At 41.2% G+C, this 13,657-nt stretch overlaps 1 long non-coding RNA gene across 4 annotated transcripts; it reads right to left on the reverse strand.

Annotated features, from left to right (window-relative positions):
- Positions 1-1,396: 1,396 nt before the first annotated feature.
- Positions 1,397-8,987, reverse strand: LOC122190202. 4 transcript variants are annotated; one of them, XR_006182087.1, is made up of 3 exons: positions 7,815-8,987; positions 4,547-7,169; positions 1,397-1,501 (listed from the first exon to the last, which is right to left on the reverse strand). It is a non-coding gene; the product is annotated as an uncharacterized LOC122190202 (long non-coding RNA). The 4 variants fall into 4 exon arrangements; XR_006182086.1 differs by lacking the exon at positions 1,397-1,501 and having other exon boundaries at positions 4,263-7,169; positions 7,815-8,118; positions 8,825-8,987; XR_006182088.1 differs by lacking the exon at positions 1,397-1,501 and having other exon boundaries at positions 4,263-7,169; positions 7,815-8,118; positions 8,803-8,987.
- Positions 8,988-13,657: the final 4,670 nt, after the last annotated feature.

The raw sequence follows: 13,657 nt of genomic DNA on the forward strand, positions 1-13,657 counted from the left end.
GCCCAAGTCAAGGCCCTTGGCCAGCAAATTGGTAATCATAGCACAGGCACCATCTGGCATTTGAAAATAGTAAAAGTCCATATCCAAGATTTTTCATTTTTTTGTTTTTTTTTCTGGGGGGAGGAGAGGGTGGAGATGGAGTTCAGATGCAATTATACCACTTCATCGTGACAACCCTAAAAGAAACTGAGAAAACAAAGTAGGTGGCCCACAGACACAACAGTGACTGGTGCAAAAACTAGATGGATATTATGAGAGAAGCCCAGAGGGAGGGAGCCAGGAGTCCCCTGCCTCCCATACCAGCATAAGCAGGAACAAAAAATTGTGGTACCTAGCTCAGATAGTTTTCAGAAAGCAGAATTTCAAGTATTTCTGATGCCTGTTTGCTCTTCCTCATGATTGCCTCGATGAAGAGAATACACTGAATTTAGCCATACTTTGGACTCCACTGTGAAGCTCATTACGGTATTTAGGGCAGTGAATCTCACAAGAGAGGTGTTCTGCCTGAGCGTCCTATTTTTAACAATAAAATAAATTAATACATTAGCATATTCCTTTGCTGAATGGATTCCTATACCTTCAACACATCTGCATCAAACATCCTTTCCGTTTATCTCAAAGCTCAGCTGGAAATCCCAAGGGCAAGATGGTTGAAATGAGACTGTAGTAACATGGGGGTCAGCCTTTTCTCCTAGGGAACAGCAATAGGGAATGGCCTCAAGTTGCACCAGGGGAGGTTTGGGTTGGATATTAGGAGAAATTTCTTCTCAGAAAGAGCAGTGCTGCAGTGGCACAGGCTGCCCAGGGAGGTGGTGCAGTCACCATCCATGGAGGTGTTCCAGAACCGTGTGGATGTGGCACTGAGGGACGCGGTTGAGGGCATGGTGGGGGTGGGCTGGCGGTTGGACTTGATGATCTTAGATGTTTTTCCTATCTTAATGGCTCCAAAGGCAATGAGTATTCACTGATCAGAAGGCAAGAGCTCTCCAGTCCTGGCAGCTTCAGAAGCTAGTAGTGAGCAGAGAAACAGCTCTTGGTAACTCACCATTGCCAAGCAATGACATCCCCCCATTGCAAAGTGATGACATTCCTCCCTCCCCACCCCCGGGTATTTTTCTTTTTTCTTTCTCACTCTGCTCAACACACTCATGAATATTATTTTTCACCTCATCTTCAAAGTCACTAATTTTTATCTGTGCTAAGAGGAAGGGGATAAAAACCATATTCAGCCTCAGGAATACTCTCCCAACCATCTACTGTTTCAATGAGTTGAAAAATGAAGGATGGGACAGAATGCAAGAGCTTCAGGGAGTTTTTACCAAGATACACACAAAACTGTACAGGGTGAGAGTTTACTACAACAAGCTGTTTTCTTTACCTCATGGTATAGAAATACTCTTGAGTTTATCATGGAAGATCCTTCTATTCATATTCACTCACATCGCATAACACTCTTTTGCAGACAGGTTTGCAGTCATTCAAGATAACTGGTTGTACAAGTCTGAATGGGAATATTATAAGTAATCTGAGGAATCAGGAAAGGTGGGAAAAGAAAGAGGCCAGAGGCCTGACAACACCACATGAATGCAAAACATCAGCTGCATCAAACCCTTTTCATTCCAGGAGTCAAAAACAATGCCCCAGTCTCTTACCTTCTTTTGATCACAAAATGGGACAAAGTGCCTGCACTTACCTACATTTCTCCTGCTGGGGTTGGACCAGCAAAGACAGCCTCTTCAGAAGACCATCAATCAGCTGCCTTCAGTTAGAAAGGAGCCTGAAGCTGAGAAACATTCCTTCAAACCCTTCTTTCATATAGCAAAACTGGTAATTAAAACCAGTATAAGGAAGACTGTACAGTTTCTCTTTGTTGTCCCAGGGGAACAAGATGACAGGGAAATGGAGAAGAAGACAATTTATCTGAGTGAGAGTGGGGTGGGGAAGAACCAATAACCCCCAGAAGCTCACAAATGAAACGCTTACTCCCATGCTGGCTGATTTAATAGTTACTTATGCCAAACTGCTTCCCCCTTACTTTGCCTTGCTGTTTCTTTCTGTTCTCACCCTTGCTGTCTCTTCACTGTATGTTTGTATTTTACTGTATTTTTAAATGTTATAATCGAAACCCAGGTTGCACGTTTGTTGATATACAGAAGTTATCAGGTAATCTGTCCCTTCTACAAACACATTTCACGCCATCTTGTGTGCGTTAAGAATCAAATGGAGTGTGGTTCATTTTGAAATCTCCCCTTCCTTTGCTTCAAGACCAAAATGTGTGAAATTGCCCTGCTGACTTAAGGGTCATCAAAAGGCTTCTCTGCAGTCCTGCAAAGGTCTGCGGCGTTGTTTTAGGAGGGAGGAGTAATGTACTCTGCAAACACCAGGGCCGCTGTGATGGCAAGCTAAAGGCTGGATATCCTGGTGTCCCAGTTCCCAGAAGGCACAACGTGGTTGTGCTGCTAGAGGATTTCCCTTAAACACACTTCAATTCTCTTTAGGCTAGGGATGCAGAGGCAACCCCCTCCTGCTGGAATCTGGGCAGTGGTGGTGTCTGTGATCCACCAGTCTTGTTCACTGCCATTAGAACTGCCAAAAGTGGGGAAAAAACAACAGGAGGTCATTGGACAATAAAGACAAGGTTGGCATGCGGCCTCACTGAGGCCTTCCTGTACCTAAAAGGAGCTTGTAATCAGGAAGGAGAGCAACTTTTTACATGGGGAGATAGTGATAGGACAAGGGGGAACAGTTTTAGACTAAAAGGGCTGATATTTAGATTATATATCAAAGGAAATTTCTCACTGAGAGGGTGGTGAGGCACTGGCACAGGCTGCCCAGAGAAGCTGTGGTGCCCCATCCCTGGAGCTTCAAGGCCAGGTTGGATGGGGCCCTGAGCTGCTGGGTGGCAGCCCTGCTCACGGCATGGGGTTGGGGCAGGGTGGGCTTTGAGGTCCTTCCAACCCAACCATCCTGTGATTCTATGATTCTGTGGTATGCAGCTCTTCTCTGAACACTGGGTGTTTGCTGGGAAGCTTTTTACAGCCGTGTTTTGTCACCCCTCCCTTCCTGACTGGGATGAATGGATTTCACTCAGTTAACCACATCTCCCTCAGGTACACTTTCAAGTGAAAGAGAAACTTCTCAAAGAACTTTGAGGGCACATTTGGGACTTGCACACAACACAACAGTAGTTTGTTTGCAGCAGCTTAATTTAAATTGGATTTCACTTCAATTCGTTGAACAGCTGAGGAACCCCGTGTGGACAACACTTATTTGCCTTAAGTGTTGGCTTAAAATCAGTTCCTAATTGATTTAAGCTCCACTGATCAGATTTAAATATATATGTAAAAGGTCAACACAACCTTTTACATTGATTTAATGAAACGATATTGAAAGCATTGTTTGAGTAAACCGGTGCAGCCCTGTGTAAATGCTGTTTGAATTAGTATAATATGGATTGTCACAAGATGGAAAAACATCTCTCCCTTTCAAAGTCTGCAAATTCAATCTCTTGATTGAATGCTAGAAAGACAGAGTTTGGTGGACCCGTGTATTGATTTTATCATTAGCTATACAAAACAAATGGCTAATTCTGTAATTTCTGTAATAGGCACATTTTATGGCTTCCCTTGATGGCGTTGATCCACATACATGTATGTATCTACATGTATCTGTGTATGTTTATGTTCAAAAATCACAAGCATTCCCTTCTCAGTGTGAAAGTTCAAAATTCAAGCCTAGGAACGCTTTTGAAATAATGATCTTTAAAAGATTACTATCTGGAAGAAGAGGACTTTCTTTAAAATTTAGATATATTACAGTACAAAAGTATCACTTATGTCAGAAGCCTATTTCACTGTTTAGCAGGTGCAGATATTCATCATAAATTAAATTTCATTTGTGCTGAGAGGTTGAATTGGCGAGGAATCACTTTATTGGTATGTGAAATATTTACTACGTACAGCTGGATGGCTTCCCAGGAATTCTGATGAAATACATGAATGCACAAGAAAGCACATCCTTTCTTCACAAGTCTTGTGAGGGAAGATGTAAGCCTGCTCTTCCCAGTATTTGTGCAGTTTTTATCAACTGTCTGAATTGTCCATAGCAATTTATCTAGAATAACTGGTAAGAAAGAGCTTTTCATTTCGAAAGTTCTTTCTGTTGAATAAAGCTGCTGTTAAAGACTTGAATATACTATTTAAAATAAAACACACTTTTATTTAACATATATTTTTCTGCACCCTATTTAGAAATTGCCTTTTTCTTATAGAAGGGTGAAAAACCACATGTTGCTTTAAGCAAGTTCAGATGCTTGGAAGAGATGAGTGATATTGGGATCACTTCAAAAAGCACATGAACTTAGAAGCCAATAAGTTCCATTTGGCTGGGAATTGTTTGCACGTGTCCTTTGTATAAGAGGCATTATTTGCTAAAAATGATTTATTTATAAAAGTCATCTATCAATTTCTGCATCTGAGATACAAACAGTGTGGGGTACAAAGGTAGCAGAGACTTCCAGTTCTATCTAAAAACAGCCCTTAGTTACCTTCCATAATAGGTGATCTGATTTGCTGCGTAGAATAATCAATCTGCATGACAAATACAGGCCAGCTCAGCTCTCAGAGTGTTAAAACATAAGAAAAAAGGATGACAGTAGTGGGTTTCGTGTATCTGGAGAAGTCTTGGAGAAGTCTTAAATGAGCGCAGGCCACATTCCTTACAGCTGAGAAACCATGTTAAAAAAACAAACAAAAACTAAATTAAACAGCAATAAAAATCAATATCAACTGTTTTATATTTGAAAGTTAATACTGAGAGCTATGAAAGCTCTAGAGTTTACACGAGCAGCCTATAAAATATTAATATAAGTAACACCAGGGAACCTTGTAGAAACCACCTCTCTACAAATCCAAAGTGATATTAAAAAACAAAACAAACAAACAAACAAACAAAAAACCTGATTTTTCTTTTTAATTTTGAAATTTACTCTCTGTTCTTGGCTCTAAACTACACACATGCAGGTTTGAGGATGGGGATCTCTGAGATGAAGGCAAGTCCTCCATCCCACGTGTTACAAACTGCCTTGTAGCTTAAGCCATGTAACCAGAAGGTGAGCAGTACAATTGCATTTCCATTCTCCTAACGCTGTGGCTGTGCGCTGATCTGCACACGATAGGCTCCCATCTTGCCCTTGACCAACTCTTCTGGATTGGATAAGAACAACAGTATTTACATTATTTTTGCACAGATGCTCTGAATACTACTTTAAAATTTCATGCTTTGTGTGAATTATAGAAAGACAAGGTGCTCACAGGCAGCACATCACATTTGACTCTAGCACAGGGCATTTCACGTTCTGAATGGTCAAGGGAAAGTGTGAAGAAGAACCAACAGTTTTTGATTTAGCTGTTGAAAGCAGTCAGGTTCACATCTTTCAAGTCTTTTTTTTTTCCCAGTAAGATACTAACTCCCAAAGCTGTGAGTAGATGGAGCATTTCTCCATGAGCAATGCATGCATCACCGTAAAAGCATTGTGCTACTTTATTTGGACTCTAAAACTGCAGAGTAAGTGAGGAAATAATCTTTTTATTATAATGTTGAGTATTTTAATTAAAAGGGGAATTAATTGTGGCTTCTGCCGTTAGCGCTTGCACATTCATAGAGATTTCCATAGCAGATCCTACTTTCATTCTACAGACGTGAGTTTCTTTTTGGCCCCGTACACAAACTCATATAGCTGGTAGCCTTGCTGTATGCAATTAACAGAGAAGCAACCACATGGAGAAGCGACCTTTGAGTAAAGGAGCGGCCAGATCACTTGGGAGGAACTTTTTCCATAATCCGAATGCATCATTAATATTTTAAACGCTCATTGGAGTAGGACAGAAAACATCAGTCACTTCCATGTCGACTGCAATTCGCAGATACAAAAGCCCTATCCTAACAGCTAAAACACTGATGGAATGGCACTGGAAACTCTTGTTCCTATTTCCATAGGCTCAGCAATGCTTCAGTTGGCATTTCTATGAAGATCAGCTGAGGGCACGACATGCAGTAGCATACTGTACAGGAGTCGTACTTCAAGACAGAGACTGGAGCGTGCCAGTTTATTTCAAGAGCAGTCTAATCTCATCTATTTACTTAGGAGTATACACACTTGTGAGCACTGAAAAGGGTACTTCAAAACTTTTAATATCTTAAACAGTAACAAAACTAAATGCAATTCATATGCATAACATTTCTAAATCAGTTCATTTCCTACTTAAAAATTGACTCTTTTCCTTTAATAAATGTGTTCCTCAAGGAAAAAAGTCAGAAGTAGGAATTATCTTCAGTCTCAGCCAGGTCTTCATCCTCCATAAAGGTTTTTAATCTTCCAATTTTAGTAATGATTGAAGGAAGAGGACATGAAAATCTGCACCAAGTATAAATTTCAAGAATGCTTCTATTTGCCATTTGCATGTTAGATAATATTACTTCTTCTTTTGAAGAAGTAATAGACGTAATAAAAAAAAATAACACAAATTGTTCTTTCTTGACACTGCAGATCTCCGAAAACTGCCCGAAATGGCGAAACAGTATTGTCAGTCCAGCTGCCTCCAGATAAAATGAAATAATGCGTTGTGGCACAAGCAGGTTATGACAGTCTGAATGGAAAAGCCTGAGCAGAACAAAACTCAAAATGGAGCGAGGCTCCCCGACAGCAAAATCACAATGTGACCGACTTGAAAAGACAGAGGGAATAATGAAATCAAAACAAGTAGTAGGGATTTACCTTCGCAGCGTGCGCAGTTCGCTGGTCAGTTTGATGGTTACTTCTCTTGGATTAATTACTGAAAAGAGGAAGATAGGTGTGTTTGTAGGTCACCCTATTTGAGCTGGAAGGGCGGAAGAGCACATGATGCTGTGCAGGGCTGGTATACAGGATTTCTCACCCTTCTCCTTCAGGTGAGGAATTAAGATTCATGGAGGCATCTTTTGGTCAGTGCTTGGTGCTGGGAGTGGCTGCTGGCTCAGCCTCCTTCATGCCCTCTCAAAACTTTTTCCAGAGCAAATCCCAGTAACGAGCTCTATAAGAGGGCATCCCTCCTTTTACTATGTTGAGTGGTATTCATACCTTCCAGTATTCAACCTGGAGCAAGCTTTCTAAAGGAAACCAATCCATTGTGCTGAAAAAAAATCACGTAACGGAATGAAAATATCTCCCTGCACAGCCTGTTTGGTCCCTGTTAGACGTATTAGCCAGATCAATACTAGTTTACCAAGCTGGCTGGAAAAAAGTTGGAGCTATGTGAAATTTGTTTAATGCCTGCTAGATATCAAATAGGAAATGAGAACAATACATGGATATCGAGGCTTTCAAGGAGAAGCTTTGCTGTTGGGGAAGTTAAAGTGATCAAATGTGAAAGAACACAGACAATGACAAGAAATCTTTTCTGGGACACTAAATCCTGAGCTTGGGATGATGCAATGACAGCATCAGCACACGGGAAAACTCAGTTCTTTCCCTTGTGCTTACACTTCAAGACTGGGGCTTTTTCCTCTGCATTGATGTGAGCAATGTGAGAGCTGCACAGCCAGGTCATTCAGGGAGACTTGCACGAGGTCTGGACTGTGCTCATGTCCCACACAATTGCTCATTTTTACCAGAGCAAACAAAGGACAGCAAAAAGAGGGAAAGGCCCCAATGAAGAATGGGTTCAGGTCCAGAGGAGCCACTGTGCAGTGCTTCCTGTAATTTGCATTTGATTTTTAAACATATAAAGATTACATCAAGTACTAGGAAAAAGAATTAAAGAGATTGTGATACTTACTGGAAGACTTGGTTTTCTTTTCTGTGTGTGTGCAAGATCTTTCCTACCAGGGAAGAGTCATGCAACATGTATGTCTCTCCATTGCTTGTTTTCTGCCTTTCCTCTCTGGTTCTTCATCATTCTAGATTTGCTTTTGCTAATTCTCATCAGATAAATATGACTGACAGAGGAGACAAAGTTCAGAGTCGCAGACATTTTCATAGAATCACAGTCAGAGTTCCCCTGTCAAGGCAACAGTGAACTAAGAGCAGAGCAGAGCTCTTCATGAAACAGACTAAACTGCTCCTTGTCCTCTCTATAATACCTGCAGTGGAAGTGAAAATAAGTTGTATGGGTTTGTAACGAAAAGGAGTCTTTACAGCTGAGCAAAGGGCTGAATGAAGCAACTCCCCACCTCAGCATTCTCCTCCCCAACATCCCCCTGAAGGCCCGATGCCTTACCAGGAATCCAGTGCTGTCACACATGAGCTACCAGGCTTGGCAACAAATAAAGCAGGTAAAGAGCAATGGCTTTAATAGGAAAGCATTCAAACTATCTGATCAAAGGGTGCCTCCTACTCTTCAGTTCTGTGTCACTGTTGGCTGAACGCAGGCTGTATTATAGAAGATGTTCACGTCTTTAGTGAACACGTGTTAGCTTGTAAGTCAACAGAAATGGGTACACTGAGAGATGTGGTGTTTGGTGATTATGTCTTTTTGTCTTAAACAAGCCTAGAGAGGCAGATTATCAGTTTTGTGTACATTACTAACATCACTAAGATTTCAGAGAGAGCTGCACACTGAAGGAAAATAGCAGCTCGTGGCTAAAGGCTGGGATTAATATGCAATTATCATTATATTAAGATTTTGGGTCTGCACTACAATCCTATTTTTCATTAATTGCTGCCCTTGTCCTATTTTGTTTCTCTGGGAAAATAAGATAAAACGATACATTTTTGTTCTGTTTTTTGAGAGTAATAATGACATCTTTCAGACAGCACATCCTTACCTTCCTTTGGAAAGGCACTCACCAGGTGAGAGTCACAGAATGGAATGCTGTCTCCTCCAAAACCTCACAGAGCGGGGAAACTACGTTAAAGAACTGGAGGAAAAATGAAGATGGAGGCAATGTTAAGGCTACACGGCAGTGATTTACAGTAAAATATACTGCAGAGATAATGTAATTGTTCAAAGCCCAGAAACTATAACCCTTGGACGTTTTAAGTTAAAATCAAATTTAACAAGAAAACCAAATGAAGCATAAAGAAATGCAAAGCCCAAACATCCAAAAAATCTCAATTATGCTTGGTTAAAAGCTCTTTAAAATCTCTAACTAGCTAAAAGGCACGGCATTTGTGTGCATAATATGTGTGTGTTTATATATAAACTAATACACGCATGCTTTTGAAGATGAATCATGCATTTCCACTTCATACTTTGTAACTAGAAATTTGTTAGAAATCTCTTTCTGTTTTGCAGGGAAGGGAAAAAAAAAAAAAAAGAAGAAAAAAAAAGAACTGCACGCCTTTAGAAATCTCTTAATCGTATCCAAGTCCACAACTGTAGAACCATCTCAATACGAATGGTACGTTTTTGCCTGGTTACAGTCACCACAGTAACACCCATGTAGCTGCTAAAAAGCTCATTTCCTGGGGAAAAAAAAAAAAAAAAGAGCAGGGGAAAGCATACATTGGAGAGCAATATATGAACCAGATATCTGCAGTGCATCAGAGGGACCTCAGCAAGGCCTGTCAGAATCTGACAACAGTGCAAGGCGTGCACTGGAGGCTACATGCATCTCTTTGAGTTGCAGGAGGGTATCTCTATGAGCCCAAAGGGAACAGCTACAGATGCAAAGCCTCTGTGATAGAGGCAGCTACTGTACGAGGACTGGAGATTCCTGAGCCATCCATAGGCACTCTGCTCCTCTGGGAAGGAGAAGGCTTGAGAGCTGGGCTGAGGGAATGTGTGTGGTGTGTGAGGAGTCAGCCAGACCCAGCTCCACAGATCGGCCCTGTGATGGGGACTGTCCTAGTCCCAGGTGCCACACCAACCTTGTCTATCCAAGAGGCAGCCCTGAAAACATTAAGCAGTTGTTAGATCAAAATTGGATCCTGATGACATGGTAGAACAACAGCACAGGCATATTAATGATGAACCTCCCCTGGGCTGCTGTATAGAAATGATCAGGCTGTCATGAGGAGCTAAGGAGGGGTGTTCAAAGACAGCATCAGAAGCACCAGTTTTTATCATGGAATAAGATCTGTACTGACAAAGCTTAAAAGCCTGCCCCTCCTCTACTAGCAACGGCTGGATTTTCCCTGACTGACTACATTGTCTGCTCCATGTCCACAACTCAGATGCAACATTGTTAATTACAGAGGTATTGGTTGTAGCCTTACATAGCTTTGCACTATTATGTGCATATTAAACTGGAAAAACACAGTTTACTTTCCCCAAACTAAGAGCAATACCTCCATCATGTAAAGGATTAACATAAGAAGCTACCTGACATCTGCTAGTATTTCCCTGTAGGAGAGTCAGGCTGCTTAACTTGGATCAGTGGCCAATGCCATCATGCATTCAGAAGCTTTGCTCTGCCTCAGAATAGAAAGTCTCGCTCTCTTGCACACATCATTGTTTAAATTGGTCAAATGCACTGATTAAAACAACAACAACAACAACAAGCAACAAAAACCAAAAGTACTTCAGTGAGCCTATTTTTCTGAGAAGAACTGCATGTTAGCCAGTTTGCTGTATTCCCATCTTCTAGTACCTGCTCAATGAGTTACAGGCTGAGCGTTTCAGTTCTCTGCTGCCACGACACTCCTGCTTGGATCATGACAATAAAAAGCTCTGTAAAGAAAACCAACTTGGGTTCTTTGTGGTCCCTAGAGGAGAAAACCAACACAGAGCTTCAGACACGGTCTGTTCTGGCCTATAACAGCACACTGGAGACCTGCACTCCCAAGAAGCTCCCAAACCAAGACCACACATCAACCACACAGCACTGCTTGGTTCCCCAGCATCCTAGGAACGGCACATTTTAAACCCTACAGAAACCATTCTTCCTTGTCTACAACCAACTTGTGTTTCACTTTTTCTTTGCTCAGAGCTCTGGTCGTCAGACTTAGCCAGGCAGGAATTAATTTTCCTTTGTGATTGTTAGTAGATAACTCAATCACGGTCGTTAAAAAAGGTAAGATAGACAGCAAGACAAACTGAGATGGCAAAAGGAGCTGAAGGGAGAGCACTGTTGAACTTACCCTGCTTCACTATCCATTTGCTATAAGCTCCGATTTAAAATGCAACTTATTGTTTTTATCTCTGAAATACAATTGATTTTATAAGTCAGATGTGATCCCAGAGCCAGTGCTGTGCAAACAGTGATTTTTAACAAAGCAGAGGCTAAGCACGTGTGAAAGGAGCCCACACAGCAGAGATGCTGCAATGATCTCAGAAACAGTAGAAACTGAAACGAAGTTTAGCTCTGCATGCTAATGAAAAATGCCTATGCAGGTTCCTAGACAAACCAGTTGAGAAGAAATCAAAGAAGGTCAATTTATTGCAGTGCAGACTTCTGTTATCCAGTTACATGAAGAACTCATCATAATTAAAACATTTTGGTCATTTATCTCATATGGATTTTTTCTAAGTTTAAGCCTAACACTTTTTAGCTTTACAGTAATTTCCCTAAGAGTAATTACTAAATTTCAATAGCAGCAATTTGGAAGCTCAGAAGTACATAACCTCAGCCTCGCTCCCTCATCATAGTGAAGACTTTTGCCTTGAAACCTACTTTCCCCAATTCACATTTTTAAAGCGTGACACATGATCAATAATCTGAAAGCGCAAAAAACTTTCTCATCTGATAATTCTATTGATTTTTAGACCAAATAATTAAACTAACTGTTAAGACCACGTTCATCAATACAATCTGACTGCTTTGTTCCCCCCCCTCTTGAGCAAGAGGAATCAATCAGGGTCTCCTGGCTCGTGTAACCAGTCACAGCTACCGTGCTGCTCTGACATGATACCCAACAGCCATTTGACACCTGACTGTCCTCACCTTGCTCTTATAACCACTTACCTGCACACCCCAGGTTCCAAACTCTGCCCTCCTCCTGAATCCTCTACATTGCACTGTACATTCCCAGAAGCCTCCATCTCCATTCTGTCCTGTGTGCTGCTTTCTACACTATCAGGTTGCTTTGTGAAACGTCAGTTTTAGAAGACATATTGTATTTTTCCCCACAGGTAACAGAGATTAAGTGGCAAATCATGCTAAACGCCAACTTTATTTCCATTTCGGCGACGGAAGCATATCTACAAATTAACACCCTCTGCTCAGACTGTACTTTAATAGTTGGACTTCACTACCAACCAGTTTCTGCAAAGCAGAGCAGGTTGCTGGTAGAGTATGAAATGGGAAAGTCAAGAAGAGTCTCTGAGGCTTTCTCTGAAAGCCAAGCAGCTTCTTCTTAGGGATGGCTCACTGAACTGAAAATTTCATCTCATTCTCTGATTCACAGAGATTAAGACTTGTGGTTTAGTTCCAAATAAAATAAAATAAAATAAAATAAAATCCCTCCCTAACATGTCTTGCTTATACCTGAGTTTTTGCTGAATCAAGAAGTCCAAGAAAACGTGCCTTAAGGTTATGCATATCCACGCTCGTACGAGCCAGTGAAAGAAGTGGATCCTGCAGTGAGGATCTGGAAATGGATTCACTCTCATCCAGCAGATGACAACTTGTGCTGCCTCTGAGCTGCTCCTGCACCCAAGCGGTTGGAGCGAGGAATCTCTTCAAGGCAGTAAATTGGGATACGACTGGAGATTGGGGACCTACGTCACTGTTACGTGCAGTCAGAGAAAGGATTCTTTGTGCTGGTTTCCTGATGAGCAATGTGTAAAATGTTCACAGATTTGGTTGTATTCAAGGGACGCAGTGGCACGTATGTACATACCAGCTGACACTGTGATTATCTACCTCTGCAACAACTGAGACAAAGCCCTCAACAATTTCAGCTGGTAACACTCGAATTTGATACATTCTATGAAATGCACTCTCACTGGAGCAACACATTCAAAACATTTGAACTGCACAACACCAGAGATGGTTAGAAACTCTGGAAGATTTGTAGAACATGGAGCAACTCACAGCCTGAATCAGGCACTTTGCACGGCAGAGCACAGCAGTCAGTCCTAGCAGATCCAGTACTCCCCATCCAAACACTTCTTCACTGACAAACATTCTTCAGCATTCCTAAGATCAACTTAGGAACTCAACAGGTGTTTGCAAGTTGCAGGAGAGATAGAAATCAGTGTTTGCCTATATTTGACAATGTTATTTGAAGTACAAGATAGATCACAGATAATATTTAAATCTCTCTGAAAAATAATGGTTTCTGAAGTTTTTAGGTCATTTTGATAGCCTTGCAACTTAATGGCTCAATAAATGACCTTCTAGAAAATGTATTTTTAAAATCACTTTTAAATATGTATTCCAAAGGCTTATTTACAGTACATCCAACCAATAACTGCAACTAAGCACATGTACAGATGTGGTCATCAGCAGACACAGATTTTCAGCTACTTACACAGCTCCAAAATCCAAGACCTTTCCCAGTTGGTATGGCTCTAACAGGTGCAAATGGAAGAAAAATGGGTTAGATTGGAAGGACATTTAAAGTAATGATCAGTTCTTTGCATCCACACTTGACAAGCCTCCGTTCTAACAGTTCACACTGTGATATACAATTACCTAACAGTAACTTCCATCAGAGATTAGTAGATTTTCCCTTCTAGGTGAAGCTTGCTACATTAAACCTTGTGAAAGCATTCATTTTTGACCACATTTAAAA

The sequence above is a fragment of the Lagopus leucura genome, unplaced genomic scaffold (assembly GCF_019238085.1).
Source record: "Lagopus leucura isolate 7727_CA_CO unplaced genomic scaffold, USGS_WTPT01 Super-Scaffold_100159, whole genome shotgun sequence".
Classification (NCBI taxonomy): domain Eukaryota; kingdom Metazoa; phylum Chordata; class Aves; order Galliformes; family Phasianidae; genus Lagopus; species Lagopus leucura.